This window comes from Silene latifolia, chromosome 4, assembly GCF_048544455.1.
Source record: "Silene latifolia isolate original U9 population chromosome 4, ASM4854445v1, whole genome shotgun sequence".
NCBI classification, from domain to species: domain Eukaryota; kingdom Viridiplantae; phylum Streptophyta; class Magnoliopsida; order Caryophyllales; family Caryophyllaceae; genus Silene; species Silene latifolia.
In genome coordinates, this window is record NC_133529.1 from 86121574 (window position 1) to 86138709 (window position 17136).

The 17136-nt window shown below is 37.2% G+C and overlaps 1 non-coding gene across 1 annotated transcript; it reads left to right on the plus strand.

Annotated features, from left to right (window-relative positions):
* Positions 1-14212: 14212 nt before the first annotated feature.
* On the plus strand, positions 14213-14319 carry LOC141654253 (small nucleolar RNA R71). Its single transcript, XR_012547815.1, has one exon. It is a non-coding gene; the product is annotated as a small nucleolar RNA R71 (small nucleolar RNA).
* The last annotated feature ends 2817 nt before the right edge of the window (positions 14320-17136 follow it).

Genomic DNA, 17136 nt, shown 5'->3' on the forward strand with positions numbered 1-17136 from the left:
CTTGTAATCAACTTCTAATCAAATATTAATACAAATCTCATTTCCTTAATCTCTCTTTTGTTCATCTTTTATTTTGGGTAATTGAAGATTATTTGGGTTTATTGAGAGATTGACAACCTTCCATCAATCATCAAGTACTTCTTTTATTCTTTGCATTATTATTTTGGAATCATCATTAGGTATAACTCTCTTAATCCCTTTTTAATTATCGTTAATCATCTTCATTTATTCATCATGTTTTGCTTTGTTAATATGATTGACAACCTTGTTAACATGTTAAACTTGATAATGAGTGAGTAGTTTCCTTAACTAGGGTTAATGGGTAATTAGGGGAAACCAACATGGGGGATGATTCATGCTTAATTTAATATGTTTTCATAATTTATTTGCTTGCTTGTTGTGATCTCAACTTATGCACAAGTTATGTTTGATGAAATGCGAGCCTATGAATCCTTGTAGCAAAGGGATGAAGAATCTTTGTATGAAGCTTGGGAGCGATTCAAAGGTATTTGTTGTTGGAAATATATATCTCATTATACAACATATTCTTATATGTTTCAAATTTATTTAGTCATAAAATAAATTCTAGATCTTATGCATGCAAACTAAAATAAAAGAAGATAAGAAAACATTTTCTCACCATATGAATTTCGGTCAAATGGGCACCAACAAGATCTCCTTCTTGTTAGTTCTTGAGCTTTCCAATATTGGATAAACATACATGACCTCAAAGTAGAAGTCCTCCAATTAGTAGCACCCAAGACTATCCCTTAAACCCACAAACTAATATGTACTAGATATTATATTGTGGTTTACCTTAAAATTGATTACTAATACTCATATATTAAATTGATAATTTTAGTAATCTTTTAGAACAAATTTGGATCAAAAACTCATCTTTTTGATTAAGATTAAAGAGAGAGAAGAGAGGTAAAATACATGAACTTTTTGCATGTAATATGTGAATGAATGATAGTGAAAATTCAATTAATAAAATTCTCTACCAATGCTACAAAAAACCGGTTGGAGGAATCCTCTAAGACCAATGCATGGTCTTTGCTTTTTACTTTTGTTCTTATTAAGTAATGTGTGTAAGACTACCCTACATTGTAGGTAATCATGGTGTTTTATTTATCCATTAAACAAAACACCCACTCACCCATACTTCCTCCAATATTTCGGTTTCTATAGTGTAATATGGAGTCCATTTTATTTTTGTCAATTGTACAATTGTATGTCATGTGACATGTGACATGTCTTATGTCATGTTTTAATTTAAAATGCATATTTAACAAATTAAATATCATTTACAAATTAAATAAATCATATTTAACAAATTGACTAGTAATATAAAATTACTTTCTCATAAAATGGTCATTTAATTACTAGTTAGTATAATTCACAATATCTTGTAATTATAACTAACTTATCATTCTCATCTCGCGTGTTTCGCAAACACCGATTAATTTTAGTAATATAACTTCTTAAATTACTAAATAAAATCTCATTTAATCACATTATAATAAGATGTCATTTTTCTCTCTTATGATAATAATTTGTTCAATTTTAAGGAATTAATTAATCTGTATCGGTATACAATTAATTAACCTTTTTCAATTAAGGGAATCGTCCTTTAGGTGTGACCTCAAGGGATCAACTGGTCACCACCGTCGCACGACAGTAATGTCAAACTCTAGCCAGCCAATCATTACCGATATGTGTGGACCAGTTGACTATATATATTATGTATCATCCCTTCCGTATTCTTGTAATGAGATTTAATAATGATATTTAAATCATGTGATCGCACTATTGTTGAGGACACATTTCCCAACAATCTCCCACTTGTCCTCGACAAGTGTGCGTCACCAATTCTCTTGTCCTATTACTATCTCCCACTCAATGCAAGGTGTCTTTCGGGTCGTACTTGCAAGTGATCATATCGAGAGTGGTTTCCTCGATCTGGAGAATAACTGATTGACCGGATTTATCTATCATAGATACCTTCCGAGCGTGGCCACGCATTTCCAGTTCATTACTCCTCGAGTCGCCCTGAGATATTGTTTTAACCCTGACAAGGGGGTGGACAATTCCTATCGCACTTATTCCGTTCGACTAGCCACAGCCATCATAACCCAAAATATGCCCATTTGACCCCATTTACGAAGGTCGTAGTAACACAAATCAAAGTTAATCTGAAACTGTGCCATCTTAGGCGAACAGTCTTTAGTCAAAAGAATCGACTCATTAGAATACTATAGTAGCTCTCGCCACGACCAGGCTTTATAAATTTGCCAGAACTCTATAAGCGGTCACTGCCCGACAAAGTGTTCCTAATTGATGCCTATGTGATCGACTAGTCATCTCACATGACTCTATGGCACTTGAACTTGCCATCAATCGCATCACACTCTAGTCACTTCGAGACGTCACCTCATACAAGCGACTGTGGGCTAATACTATGTTAATCCGGGTTCACATTAACGGGGTTCAATGTTGTCTCTACAACCCGTTTGGATGTAACAAAGTATAACCAAAGAGTTTTAAAGTAAAACTCGAACGACAAATGCGATTATCACATATGAATAGTCAATGCCTGATTACTATTTCATGTTCTATAATCTTATTTGATCTTGAATGTAGTTGCTCATCTCAATTTAATTGAAATGACATGACTTATCATGTTAAGCCTATGGGAAGGCTTTGGTTAGTAGGTTTTATCAACTTCTTGTACCTTACTCAACCTTACTACATACTCGTTTTCCTTTGTAATGTATACATTTGCATTACAAAACTTTCTGAGTACGTGTCGAGATCCAATCAAGACATAGGCCCTCTATCCTAAAAATAGCTCCCACTGTTTTCACAGTGTGCAGGACTCATCTTCTTGCACATCTCATGATTGCAAGTGTACTCAATTTCCGTTATAAATATCTCTCATTGTTCTTTATTTCCTAGAACGATTCTAGAAAATCTACTTCTTAATTAACATAGCCACAATGGTATCTTAACCATCCTAATGTGTTTTGATTATGGTTTTGTCAGAAACCATGTGCAATCTCAATTGTCAATTATCACTTGAGTAATACCCTTACACAAAATTGCATCATCAACACTTTGCTTTACTTCCTTAATGCTTCTGCAAGCACTTAAGGGTAATCTTTATGGCTTACTTGGTAAAGATTACTTAAATTAGATTTTGAAAACAATTCATCATACTCAAAGTATATGAAGTGTTATACATCATTATTTATTTAATTGATCCGGCAGCGGAAGCAAATGGAATCAATCAAATATGTTCAATTTAATTGAACTAGTCATGAATCTTATCAACATAAGACTTCTTATTGACGCTAATATCATGAGGATTTATCTACATAAATCTAGACATTAAAGATGTATTATAATACTCCAAAAGTCTTAAATCATTCTCAATGATCAATATGTCATCCACATATCGGACTAATTAAAATTTCCGTAACTCCCACTAGACTTCGTGTATAAACACAACTTCTCGACTTATCTAGAAAAGTTTTATAACATGATCAAAACATTGATTCTAACTCATTGATGTCCTACTTAAGACCATCTCTTAAGTTGCACATTATCTTAGGATTGCAAGAATCTATAAAACTCATGACATGTATTGAATACATTCCTTCTTTTGAAGAAGTGGGTTTTAGATTCACATGCTGTATGCGTATCCTCATAATGAAACACAATCCCTAAGAAGATCCAAATAGACTTAACATTTCAATTAGTGCAAAACCCTTTGCAACCAATCTTGCTTTGAAATCTCTCTTTATTAGTGCAAAACCCTTTGTCACTAATCAAGCCCTTTTGTTTCGGATTTTCATGGCTTTAAGCCTTGTAATGAGTTGTGACTTAAACACTCTTATGTAAGTCATATCTTCATTACTTTCTAGAAGTAATCAACTTGAATCAAACAATTTCTTTTGTAAGTTATAAGCTCTTTACTTTCTTAAAAGTAGCATGAATTCATCATTTTTAACAAGTGACGAGTTTAACCTCCTAGGTTTTAAAGAAACAACATCTTACACAAAACGTCTCATGTAGCCAAGAAAGACCAGTTTCCTGCGACATAACATTCTTTGTGGCTCTTGAATAATTTCTCCCACTCTGTCTTCTAGAAATAAACTTGTATTTTAGAAAGACAACTTCACGAGCCGCAAACCCGTCTTACCCGTGTTAATTGAAAAGGGAAAAATGAGCATTTGTTTCTTGGAAAACTTACAAACATGGTACCCTTACCATATCATATCTCATATGATTCGTTTTAGTTTTAGTGGAAAAATAATTTAGACAAAATGATAAAATCCCCAAAAGAATCAAGTAACTCAAAGTAACTTGATTGAAGTCCAAACCATATCGAATAGCGTTTGATTTCTTATCCAACCACACATTATCCCATAATGTGTGTCAAGAGAGATTAACTTGTGATATTATATCACATTTCATTTGGCTTATATCAAGGTCTTTACTTCGATAATCCCATCATGATTAAATCATGATTCTTTGAACTCTTTGAACTTCTTCAAAGATTTCTTTATTTACCTTATTAAGTGAACATATTAGCGTCAACTTAAATCGTTGGTAAAAGAAAATGATCAACCTATTTTGAATCAATGATTTACAACCTCGATCTCCTTTTCAACCCAAAAGGCACGAGACATCTTGCTTTGAATACAAGATACGCATATACCATTAACAATCTAATGGTTTCAAGAGTACTCGATAACTCTTTGCGTTAATCATTTCAGAATTTAAGGTTTAATCTTGGGTTACCAATTTGAGTCTTGCATCATCTTTATGATATATCGTTCTAGTTTGGTTTAGAATATTATCACCTTGATAATGGGCTAGCCATACATCAAATCGTGGTGTATAGGGTCACAAAAGTGAAACCTCTTTTGTATCTTAACAAGTATGTATTCTTATTTAGAGTTTATATACTTAATAGTCACAATTAAGTACAACTCCAAACCCGAAAACTAGATTGAGTACACAATGACTCTATCTCTCGACATTATTGTTGCTAGTCGTCATATTCTAATCATCTTATGTGTCGAATACAATGATGAAAACCTCCACTGGTTTCTAATATTGACGAAGTGGTACTAGCAAAATTTATGTTTAATCAAATAAACATTTAAAGAAGAAGGTCCCATTAGATGTCCCACAACTAACTTGTTGATTCTTCAATAATTTGGGGTAGTTTCCTTTCTTGTGTCCAACATTTAAGACAATGGAAACTTTATTGGTCGGGATTGATAGGTTTAGTATCGTCATTTCTCAATAACTTTACTTTTGACATTACGTTGTATCAATTCCATTATTATCTTTACTTCTTGAACCTCGTCCTCATCTTAACGGTTTAAGAGAATGCTCCCACTCATTTCAATGAGTCTTTGCTTTGAGAAGCAAAATTGAATTCATGAAGATTACTCTTCATTTGTTCGTTTTAGTCTTAAAATTTTCATTGAAGTGGTTGCGTTATTTTGGTCAATTATGAATTCTGACAAATCTAATCACCAAAACAATTTATCGCTTCAAGATACTTAATTCAATTAAGTATATGAAAAACAATCCATTTTAAGTAGATATGTTAGTCAAGAATCAAAAACCTGTTTGATAATGATTAACTTTAATCTATACTCTTTACAAGAGATCTGATCGGAGCCATTTAGTTCACAAATTAAGCAATTGTGGTCGTTGGTCAATGGTCGATACAAAACACAATTTATACTTCACAAACAACTCTACAAATTAGTAAAGAGGCAAGTAAAGGTCGGATCCCAAGGGACGGGTATTGAAAACGAAGATTTCTATTGCTACTAGCGGTGTCAAGGGGTGTCACAAGTTGGGTTGATGTAGAAGGTTACTAAACTAAAATAGCAATTAAAATAAACTAACAAGGTAAATAGAATAAGGGTGTAAACAATTGATTAAAAGCACTAGGGTGTCATGGGTTCATAGGGGATTCATGGGATATGATCATACAAACATGTTCTCAAATTATAAGCAAGCAATTATTGTTGTGATGGATTGAGTTGGGTTATATCTTACAATCCTAGGAAAGTTTGGGTCCGGAGTAGAATCTCTTGGATTGTACAACACCTACAAGTCGACTTAATCTTTCCTACTTAACACATGCATGATCTAACAAGACTCGAGTTGGGTTATGTCTTACAAGTCAAGTTGAAGAGATAGTAGATGATAATAAATGCAAGGATTCATAGGCTTAGCATTTCATCAAACATAACATGTGCATGTATTAAGATCAAAACAAGCAAGCAAATAAGATATGAAAGCATATTGATTTAAGCATGAATCATCCCCATGTTGGTTTCCCCTAATCACCCATTAAACCCTAGCTAAGAGACTACTCACTCATTATCATATTGATCATGCTAGAAAGGTTGTCAATCATACTAACATAATGAAACATGATGAATAAATGAAAGTAATTAGCAATAATTAAAAAGGGATTAAGAGATTATACCTACTAATGATTCCAATAATAAAGCAAGAATAATAGAAGTACTTGAATCCTAGATTGAGAGGTTGTCAATCTCCCAATAATAACCCAAATAATCTTCAATTACCCAAAATAAAGTAAGAACAAGAGAGAGATTAAGGAACTAAAACTTGGATTAAAACTTGATTAATATTTGATTACAATATTGAAGAGAGATTTGATTGATATTAACTACTCTAATTATTGATTAGAAGAACATGCTCCTCTAATTAGACTAATGGGGTATTTATAGTGAAAATTAGGGAGGATGCATTAGGGTTAACTAAGGGCTAAACTAGTAATTACACTTTTTAAGTTGAGCAAGGAGACTCCGGTATTCAATGAGAGAAGGGCGTCTCCATTTTGTAACTTGAAGGACGAAACCATCTTTGTCTTTGTGATCCGAGCGGATGGAGGTCGAGACGGACGGATGGGGCATGGACGATCCGAGCGGATCAAGGCAGAAGACGCTCGGATTGGGCCTGGGGGATCCGAGCGGATCTTGGGTAAGGACGCTCGGATTGAGTGGTGGACGGACGGATCATGGATGATCCGTTCGGATTCTTCTACAGCGTCATTCCTTCTTCTTTTCTTCCCTTTTCTTCATAGAATCCTTGGGGATTTCCTTGGGGACTCAAGGATCCTTTCTCAACAATGATCTTCTACTTAGCTATGTACAAAGGCCTTCTAGTCTTGTCTCTCCTTGATGCTTGGTCATTGAATATGATCCATTTAGCCTTGTTTTGCCATGAAAATGCAAGATTCTTACTCCTTTCCTACCAAGGGATCAAAATCTCAAAGAATATGCAAAACAAAGAACTAAAGATAAGAAATGACCCAAATAAGCACTAAAAAGCATAGAAACAATGGTAATTCGGGGGCTAAATATGCGCCAATTATGGTCGCATCAAATATCCCCAAACCGAACCTTTGCTCGTCCCGAGTAAAGAGGTGACAAAGACTAGGACCAATACTAACCTAACCTAATAATAATAGCCGATATGAGACAATTAGCGGGTCTCACTCCGCCCCTTCAACTCACAACAAGACAACCATGAGGTAGGATGCCTTCTTGCAAGGCAAGGTGGGTCTTGCCAAAATGGCGACACATCCAAACATTAAGCACATAAAAACACATAATGGATGCATCTACAAAAAGGAATAGCCACTCCCTCATCAAGTGGCGGAGGCACTAAAGAGGAACAAATTTAAGAGCATGTAATCCTTCACAAATACTAGTTCAACAAATTACTAAGTCTAAGAGGATGGCACTAAATCACCTCCAAATGGTGTTAAACTAGACTACTTTCGTCCTCAATTTCCAAATGCTTTCGTCAAGAGCGATCGGATGGTGGTGGAATGATGATCCCTATGATGCTAGTGGCATATGACATGACAAGTCTCGAATTCTCTACAAAAGTAAAGGTCATGGATCGTCCCAAGCTCGACCAAGTGGCTTGACAAAAGGCTTTTTGGGAATGAAATGCTCAAATCTTTATTCTCAATGGTTGGATATGACTTAGTATTTCAAAATTGTCCTCATTTCACTTTCACATTTCAAAAATTTAAGATGGGGTTTGTCCCTTCCGGGCTAGTGTCCTTTGCTTTCGCCAATCGCTTATTAGGCAACCGGTTAACCTCTAGACAATAGCTTTTTGGGGTGAAGTCACTCTGTCTCTGGGCGGCCGAATTCACAACCGTATGGGGGCCCAATTCAATGGATCCCACACCAAAGCACATCGAAGTGGTAAACCTCCATCAAAACAACTTAAAAATTCTCAACATTCAACAATTCATAACGCTTGAGGTTTCCTTGGCATTACATTACTTCCACATGACAAAATTTGTTTGAGATGAGCACTTCAAGCTTATTGATAGAAAATATTTTTGGGTTGCCTTACCACAAGGTCAAACAAGGTCACCTAGACAAGTTAACCAAGTCCATATCGCATCACGGGGTTGGATAGGTGACTCACATGCAAACTCTTGACTAGGCCTTGGGTCATGGGTCAAAAGACACTAGTATGACACTATCTAGGGTGTTTTACAACCATTCTAGTAGGCGAAGTCTTGAGTTGAACAAGTATTTATAATGGCTTAGTTGCTCTTGTCAAAGTTCCAAAATAGGCATTTTTTCAAAACATTTCTAACATGCAACTACATGCCATGATGCAACTAATATAAACATCCTAATGCAAGTGATTCTACCAACTAGCATGACATACTAAACTAAATGCAAGTCCTAAGTTCACATTGTTTTTACCGCATCAATCAAAATAAAGCCACATAGTCATTAACATAAAGAGGAAAAAGGAGATTGGAAAGATCATACCATGCGGTCTTCAATATCCTCATGTCTCGGATGTGGCGTAGTCAATCAAAGTGAATAAGGATGAACCAACACAATATATACAAGACTATATATACAAAGGAAATGAACTTGTTTTTATGATTTTTGAAATTTTTCAATTTTTATGGTTTTTGAATAAAAGTTAAGTGTTAGAATTCCCATCCCCACACTAATATGGGCATTGTCCTCAATGGCCAAAATGATGGAAATTATGCAAGAGTGATGCATGATTTTCTATATTAAATGCAATTCTACACTAAACTACACTACATGATGCATGGTTTTTGTTATGACGGAGAGGATAATTTAGATTACCTCCCGTTGCGTATGCATCAACTTCCCCAAACCAAGCAAGACACTATTGCTAATGTCAAAGCATGGGGGAGTTCATGCACATGCTATGCTATGCATGAGATTAAATTGTCATTTTGGATTTTCAAAAATGGGAACAAAAAAGAACACCTCAAAGGAACCGAGGTGTGAGTCCTTTGATGTTGCTAGGACTAAACTAACCAATGATCAAAATGAGAATAAAATACAAAGAGATATAGACAAACCGTGGGAGAGTAGGAATCTCCAAGGCTAGTCTTCCATCATACTACTATCATCACCACTTCCCTCATGAGAAGTGGTCTCATTGCCACTTTCCTTGGCACTTTCTTCATTGCTTTCCTCATCATCATCTTCACCATCTTCTCCTTCTTCATCATCTCCACTTGCTTCTTCCTCAATGTTATCATCAATCTCCTCATCATTTCCAACAACCTCATTATCTTCCACCACATCCCTTGATGCACCCGGGAACAAAGCTTCTCTATCCGCCCAACTAGGCAAAGGACAAGATGGATCAAGGAGTCCTTGCCTAGCTAAATGTAGGAGGGGAGGATATTGAGCTAGATATGCATTCTTCCGGTCTTCATAAGCTTGCTTGTGCATGGCTCTCATAAGAAGAGTTACATAGTCTTTCCCAATTTCAATTCCTTCCGGCGTAAAATCTTCATAGTCATAGGGGTAAGGTGGTATGATAATGGAAGAGGAGGGGGCCTCATGGTCACCCTTTTGTTGTTGAATGATGTACTCGGCTTCTTTGGTTAGGGGAAGTAAATAATTGGTCCGGTGGACACTAAGACGGCAAATCTTTGCGGGTAAAGAGAATGAACGAGCCTCACTAGTAAGCCACCCATACTTGGTATCAAGGGAATTGTGAACAACCCATTTGAACTTGTTAATCAAGATGGACATATCAATGAGATGGCCACCATCCTTAGCCTTGTACTTGCTATCCTTATTGAAATTAGGATCAAAGTGCTTGGCTAGGACCGTGACAAGGCCGCCATTAACAATAACGGTCGTACCCTTTTTCCCACTATCTACATGAAGCCATCTATCAACCAATAGCCTCAAACAATTGTAAGGCTTGGTGTGAATTCTTCCAATATTCAAAGTTGATTCAAGGAGAATAAAATCGAGTCCCGTGAAATGATTGGTGTCTCTTCTAGCAATTATGGTATTTCCCACAACTTTGTGCCAAACTCTTATGCCCGGATGATGGACCAAGAGAGCACGACAAGCATGAAAATCTTCAAATTTCTTCCCGGAGATTGCCTCCCAAAGAGGCGCGGGATCGTACTTCCCATATTGCTTATAGAATTTATGTTCATCACTAAGACCCAATATTGCACCCAATTCCGGAAAGGAAATGCGTCTACTAGTGTTAGCTAGACGAAACTCAATATTTTCCCTATTCTCAACTTTTGTCACTTTCAAGGAACTTAAGAATTCCAAGACAAGGGAGGGGTATGTTACTTCTTTCATTTCAAACAATTTCTTTAAACCCATGGCATTGAAAAAGACTCTTGTTTGTTCAAGGACACCTAGCTTCTCTAAGGTTTTTTCACATATGAACTTGGTGGATTGAATTTGTTTCATAGCAAACTTGACAAATGAATTTCTATGGTCATTGGAAATGAAAGTTACCTCCGGATAATGCAAGAGTTGATTAATTACCGGAGTAGAAGGTGATGCATCCATAGAAATTTGTTGAGGTTGTTCCACTACCAAGCTTGGTGTTGACACCACCATTGCCAAAGCTTTCTTCGTTTGTAGAGCTTTTTGCCTTTGAGAGAGAGCCTTTGCCTTTGGTGCCTTTGTTGCTTTTGTTGCTCCCTTTGTTCTTGCCATTTGATGAACAAACCAAGTAGAGAATCAAAAATCTTCAATTTGTAGAATGCCCAAATCGATTTTGAAAGTGAAAGGCTTTGCCTTTATGAGAACAAAAATCAATTCAAAGGTGAAGATTTTGTGCTTGGTTTCGATTTTTCTTGAAGATGGAGTGATTAATTTGATGTTTGAAGGATGGTTTGATTTTGTTTTGGTGATTTTGTTGAGGGTTTTTGTGTTTGAGATGGAGAGGATGAGGGTTTTGGTGTTATGGGTAGTGTTTATGAATGAATGAATGAATGAATGAAGGTGGGGGGGGTATTTAAAGAAACGAAAATCTCGAAGATGCAGGCACGATCCGTGCGGATTAGGCGCAATCCGCTCGGATTTTCAAGCTTCAAATTTTAAAAATCCCGCCTAAAGACGGGCGTCTCGGGGGAAATCCGCTCGGATTTTTATTGAGGGACGGGCGTCTCTTGGGAAATCCGGACGGATTCTCATCCAGAGATTTTTCTTGTTTTTCTTCAGCTTCAAGACGGGCGGATTTTACCGGAGACGGACGGATCGGGAGACGGGCGTCTTTCCGAAATCCGCTCGGATTCCTTATGTGACAGAATTCTTCACTTTTTGCACAGCCCAAGACGGGCGTCTTCTCAGCTGGACGCTCGGATCCTCTGCAGACGGGCGGATTCTCCAAAATCCGCTCGGATTCTTCCTTGATTACACGGATCCTTGCGCAAACCCATTCCTTAACATTCTTTCTTTCTTTCTTTCTTTTCTTGTGTTCTTCATTGTGGGGGCACTACTAAGGCGTGAATAGCCTAGGTAATTGCCATCCCCACACTAAGGTAAATCACTACACATCAATTAAAATCATTAGTCCCTCCCTCACTTCTCTCTTTTCATGACAATTATTTTGATCAAGGTAAATAAAATCCAAAAATGACAAAAATGCAATGCAAAAATTAAATGTAAGTTAGGGAGTTAGAAATATTTACAAGTGGTGGTTTAGGGAGGACTCCACCAAACTCTCATTCTTGATGAGATGTCAAGGAGGCATGTTCAAGGTGTTGTTGATGTTGCTCAACACCTCGAAGAAGTAATTAAAAGCTTGTTCATTGTTGTGGTAGAGGTTCTCAATAGACCGTGGCCCTTGTTGTTGATCATGATCGATGGCATGCCCAATGTAGGGATTAAAGATCCCTTCAAATTCGTCGTCCCAAAGACCACAAACTTCATTGAGTTGATCATTGAAAATCTCTTGCTTGGATGGAGACAACTCTCCCAAATTCTTCTTTTGGCTAATGAGGCCATCTTCTTCTTCCTTGGTTGATTTTGATGAGCTATGCAAGCTCTTCTTGTCACAATTCACTTGCTCTTTGAATGGAGCATCTTCAACTTTCTTCCTCCATTGGAGTTCCGATTTCTTCCTTTCATCTTTCCGGCTATAGTGATCAATCATGAAACATGGCTCATGCAAACGAGGAGCTCTCATGGTCTTGTCAAGATTAAAAGTTATGCTTTCATCTCCCACTTCTAGAGTGAGCTCTCCATGCTTCACATCAATCACCGCACCCGCGGTGTGTAGGAAAGGTCTTCCTAAGATGATTGGAATGTTGGAATCTTCCTCCATATCAACAATGACAAAGTCCACCGGGATGAAAAACTTCCCAATTCGCACGGGGACATCTTCCCATATCCCTAGCGGTGTCTTCGTCGATCTATCGGCCATTTGAAGTGTGATATTGGTACATTTAAGCTCTCCCATTCCCAACCTTTTACTTACCGAGTACGGCATGACACTCACACTAGCCCCTAGATCACATAAGGCTTTGTTGATCGTTGTGTCGCCAATGGTACACGGTATTGAGAAGCTTCCCGGATCCTTTAACTTTGGAGGTGAACTCCCTTGAAGTATGGCACTACTCACCTTAGTGAAGGCGATAGTCTCAAGTTTCCGGATCGACTTCTTCTTTGTGAGAATATCCTTCATGTATTTCGCATAGGCCGGAACGTGATTGATTAATTCCGTAAAAGGAATTGAGACTTCTAAGTTCTTCACAATTTCCATGAACTTTCCAAGTTGATCATCAAATTTGGGCTTGGCTTGACGACTTGGAAAAGGAAGTCTAATCACAATGGGCTCCTTTTCTTTGGCTTTGTCTTCATTTTTCTTTGAACTTTCTTCCTTTGATGATTCCCCTTCTTTGGGACTTTGCACCACAACTTCATTCTCACTAGCTCTCACAACTTCATCCTCAACTTGCTCCTTCGGTGCTTCATATCTTGTACCACTTCTCAAGTGAATGGCACTAACCGTTTCATGTCTAGGGGGATTACCTTGAGGTGGTAATTGCCCTTTTTGTCTTTGTGAGCTTGAAGATGCTAGTTGGGTCAATTGTGTTTCCAACATCTTGGTGTGAGCTAGAATGTTGTTGATGGTGGTATCCTTTGCTTGGCTATCTTTTTGCATTTGAGTGAAAAATTCTTGTTGATTTTTTTGCATTTGAAGGACCGCTTTTTGGACATCAAAACTTTGGTCATTTTGGTGATTGTATGGATTTTGATTTTGATAACCTTGGTTTTGATTGAAAAAGGGTCTTTGATTTTGATTTCTCATGGGTGGTGGAGTGTATGTTGGTTGAGGGTTTTGGACATTTTGGCTCTTGTATGAGAGATTTGGATGGAACTTGGTGTTTTCATTGTAAAAATTTGAATAAGGGGTACCGCTTTTGTAAGCTTGGAAAGCATTGACTTGCTCGGTTGTTCCCCTACATTCACTTTGATCATGACCTAAGGTTCCACAATTCTCACATATCCCGCTTGGGATTGATGAGGATGCCGTCAAGGCATTGACATGATGCTTTGATGATTTTGAGCTTTCCTCAAGTCTAGCCATAGCTTGTTCAAACTTCAAGTTGATAGTGTCAATGTGAGCACTAAGTTGAGCACCCAATTGAGTAACGGTGTCCACTTCATACTTTCCTCTAGTAGCCTTGCGAGGCCTACTATATTGCGAATTATGAACCGCCATTTCCTCAATCTTGTTCCATGTTTGATTGTCATCAACTTCGGTGAACATTCCATTTGATCCCATATTGAGAATGTTCCTTGAATCTTCATATAAACCATTCCAAAATTGTTGCACTAAAAACCATTCGCTAAGTCCATGGTGAGGACATGAGCGACAAATACCTTTGAACCGCTCCCAAGCTTCATACAAAGATTCTTCATCCCTTTGCTTAAAACCCGTAATTTGAGCTCTTAGCATATTAGTCTTTTCCGGTGGGTAGAATTTTTTGTAGAAAGCGAGAGCTAACTTCTTCCAAGAATCTATTCCAAGAGTGGCCTTATCAAGGCCCTTCAACCATTGCTTTGCGGTGCCGATTAACGAAAAAGGAAATAAGACCCATCTTATTTGGTCTTGAGTCACGCCGTTTGAGAGATAGCTTCACAATAATCACAAAAGGTTTCCATATGAGAATGAGGGTCCTCACTTGGCATGCCCCCGAATTGGCTCCTCTCAACTAGTTGGATGAAGGCGGACTTGGCAATAAAGTTTCCGGTAAGATGTTGTGGGGTAGGAGTACCGTTTGGTAGATCCTCCTCGGTGGGTATAGAGTGTGACGAGAATTTAGGCATTGTAGGTGGATTTTGTGTGGTATTGTTTAATGGGTTATCTTCTCCTTCTATTGCGAAAGGATTGACAAACTCACTTGTGGGTTGGACAACTTCACCAACACCTCCCAAATTCCTCCTAACAAGTCTCCTATTATTCGTCAAGGTTCTTTCGATTTCACGGTCAAAAGGTAACAAATCTCTTTGTAACCTTCTAGACATGCAAAATATCAAACAACTAGAAAACAATTAGAACAAACCTTGAGGAGTTTTACTTCCCCAAGGTGAAAAAGACACAACTAAAAATAACAAAAGAAATCTTAAATCAATTAAACACCGTCCCAAACAACGGCGCCATTTTTGATCGGAGCCATTTAGTTCACAAATTAAGCAATTGTGGTCGTTGGTCAATGGTCGATACAAAACACAATTTATACTTCACAAACAACTCTACAAATTAGTAAAGAGGCAAGTAAAGGTCGGATCCCAAGGGACGGGTATTGAAAACGAAGATTTCTATTGCTACTAGCGGTGTCAAGGGGTGTCACAAGTTGGGTTGATGTAGAAGGTTACTAAACTAAAATAGCAATTAAAATAAACTAACAAGGTAAATAGAATAAGGGTGTAAACAATTGATTAAAAGCACTAGGGTGTCATGGGTTCATAGGGGATTCATGGGATATGATCATACAAACATGTTCTCAAATTATAAGCAAGCAATTATTGTTGTGATGGATTGAGTTGGGTTATATCTTACAATCCTAGGAAAGTTTGGGTCCGGAGCCGAATCTCTTGGATTGTACAACACCTACAAGTCGACTTAATCTTTCCTACTTAACACATGCATGATCTAACAAGACTCGAGTTGGGTTATGTCTTACAAGTCAAGTTGAAGAGATAGTAGATGATAATAAATGCAAGGATTCATAGGCTTAGCATTTCATCAAACATAACATGTGCATGTATTAAGATCAAAACAAGCAAGCAAATAAGATATGAAAGCATATTGATTTAAGCATGAATCATCCCCATGTTGGTTTCCCTTAATCACCCATTAAACCCTAGCTAAGAGACTACTCACTCATTATCATATTGATCATGCTAGAAAGGTTGTCAATCATACTAACATAATGAAACATGATGAATAAATGAAAGTAATTAGCAATAATTAAAAAGGGATTAAGAGATTATACCTACTAATGATTCCAATAATAAAGCAAGAATAATAGAAGTACTTGAATCCTAGATTGAGAGGTTGTCAATCTCCCAATAATAACCCAAATAATCTTCAATTACCCAAAATAAAGTAAGAACAAGAGAGAGATTAAGGAACTAAAACTTGGATTAAAACTTGATTAATATTTGATTACAATATTGAAGAGAGATTTGATTGATATTAACTACTCTAATTATTGATTAGAAGAACATGCTCCTCTAATTAGACTAATGGGGTATTTATAGTGAAAATTAGGGAGGATGCATTAGGGTTAACTAAGGGCTAAACTAGTAATTACACTTTTTAAGTTGAGCAAGGAGACTCCGGTATTCAATGAGAGAAGGGCGTCTCCATTTTGTAACTTGAAGGACGAAACCATCTTTGTCTTTGTGATCCGAGCGGATGGAGGTCGAGACGGACGGATGGGGCATGGACGATCCGAGCGGATCAAGGCAGAAGACGCTCGGATTGGGCCTGGGGGATCCGAGCGGATCCTGGGTAAGGACGCTCGGATTGAGCTGGGTGGACGGACGGATCATGGATGATCCGTTCGGATTCTTCTACAGCGTCATTCCTTCTTCTTTTCTTCCCTTTTCTTCATAGAATCCTTGGGGATTTCCTTGGGGACTCAAGGATCCTTTCTCAACAATGATCTTCTACTTAGCTATGTACAAAGGCCTTCTAGTCTTGTCTCTCCTTGATGCTTGGTCATTGAATATGATCCATTTAGCCTTGTTTTGCCATGAAAATGCAAGATTCTTACTCCTTTCCTACCAAGGGATCAAAATCTCAAAGAATATGCAAAACAAAGAACTAAAGATAAGAAATGACCCAAATAAGCACTAAAAAGCATAGAAACAATGGTAATTCGGGGGCTAAATATGCGCCAATTATGGTCGCATCAAGATCCTTAGCAATGGTTAATTCGAGGTTTTAGAAGCAAAATTCAAATTTGTCTTTAGTTACGATGTTTTAATGGAGATTTGAACTAAAATCGAAATGATATCGTATATGAATTGTGGTAAAGAAATAGAACAATATAATAACGGAATAGTGGAAAAAACTTAACATTTATCGTTTTATAAATAATACTTGTAGATAACAAGTAAAGCATTTACATAGTGACCTCTACCCAACTATGATAAATGATTCCAAGATCCAAATTCATATTAACTTGGGCACGGTAGGGCCAATTCATCCCTTATCAATATAACTCGGTGGATTAACACTTTAATCGATTCTACTTTTAGAACT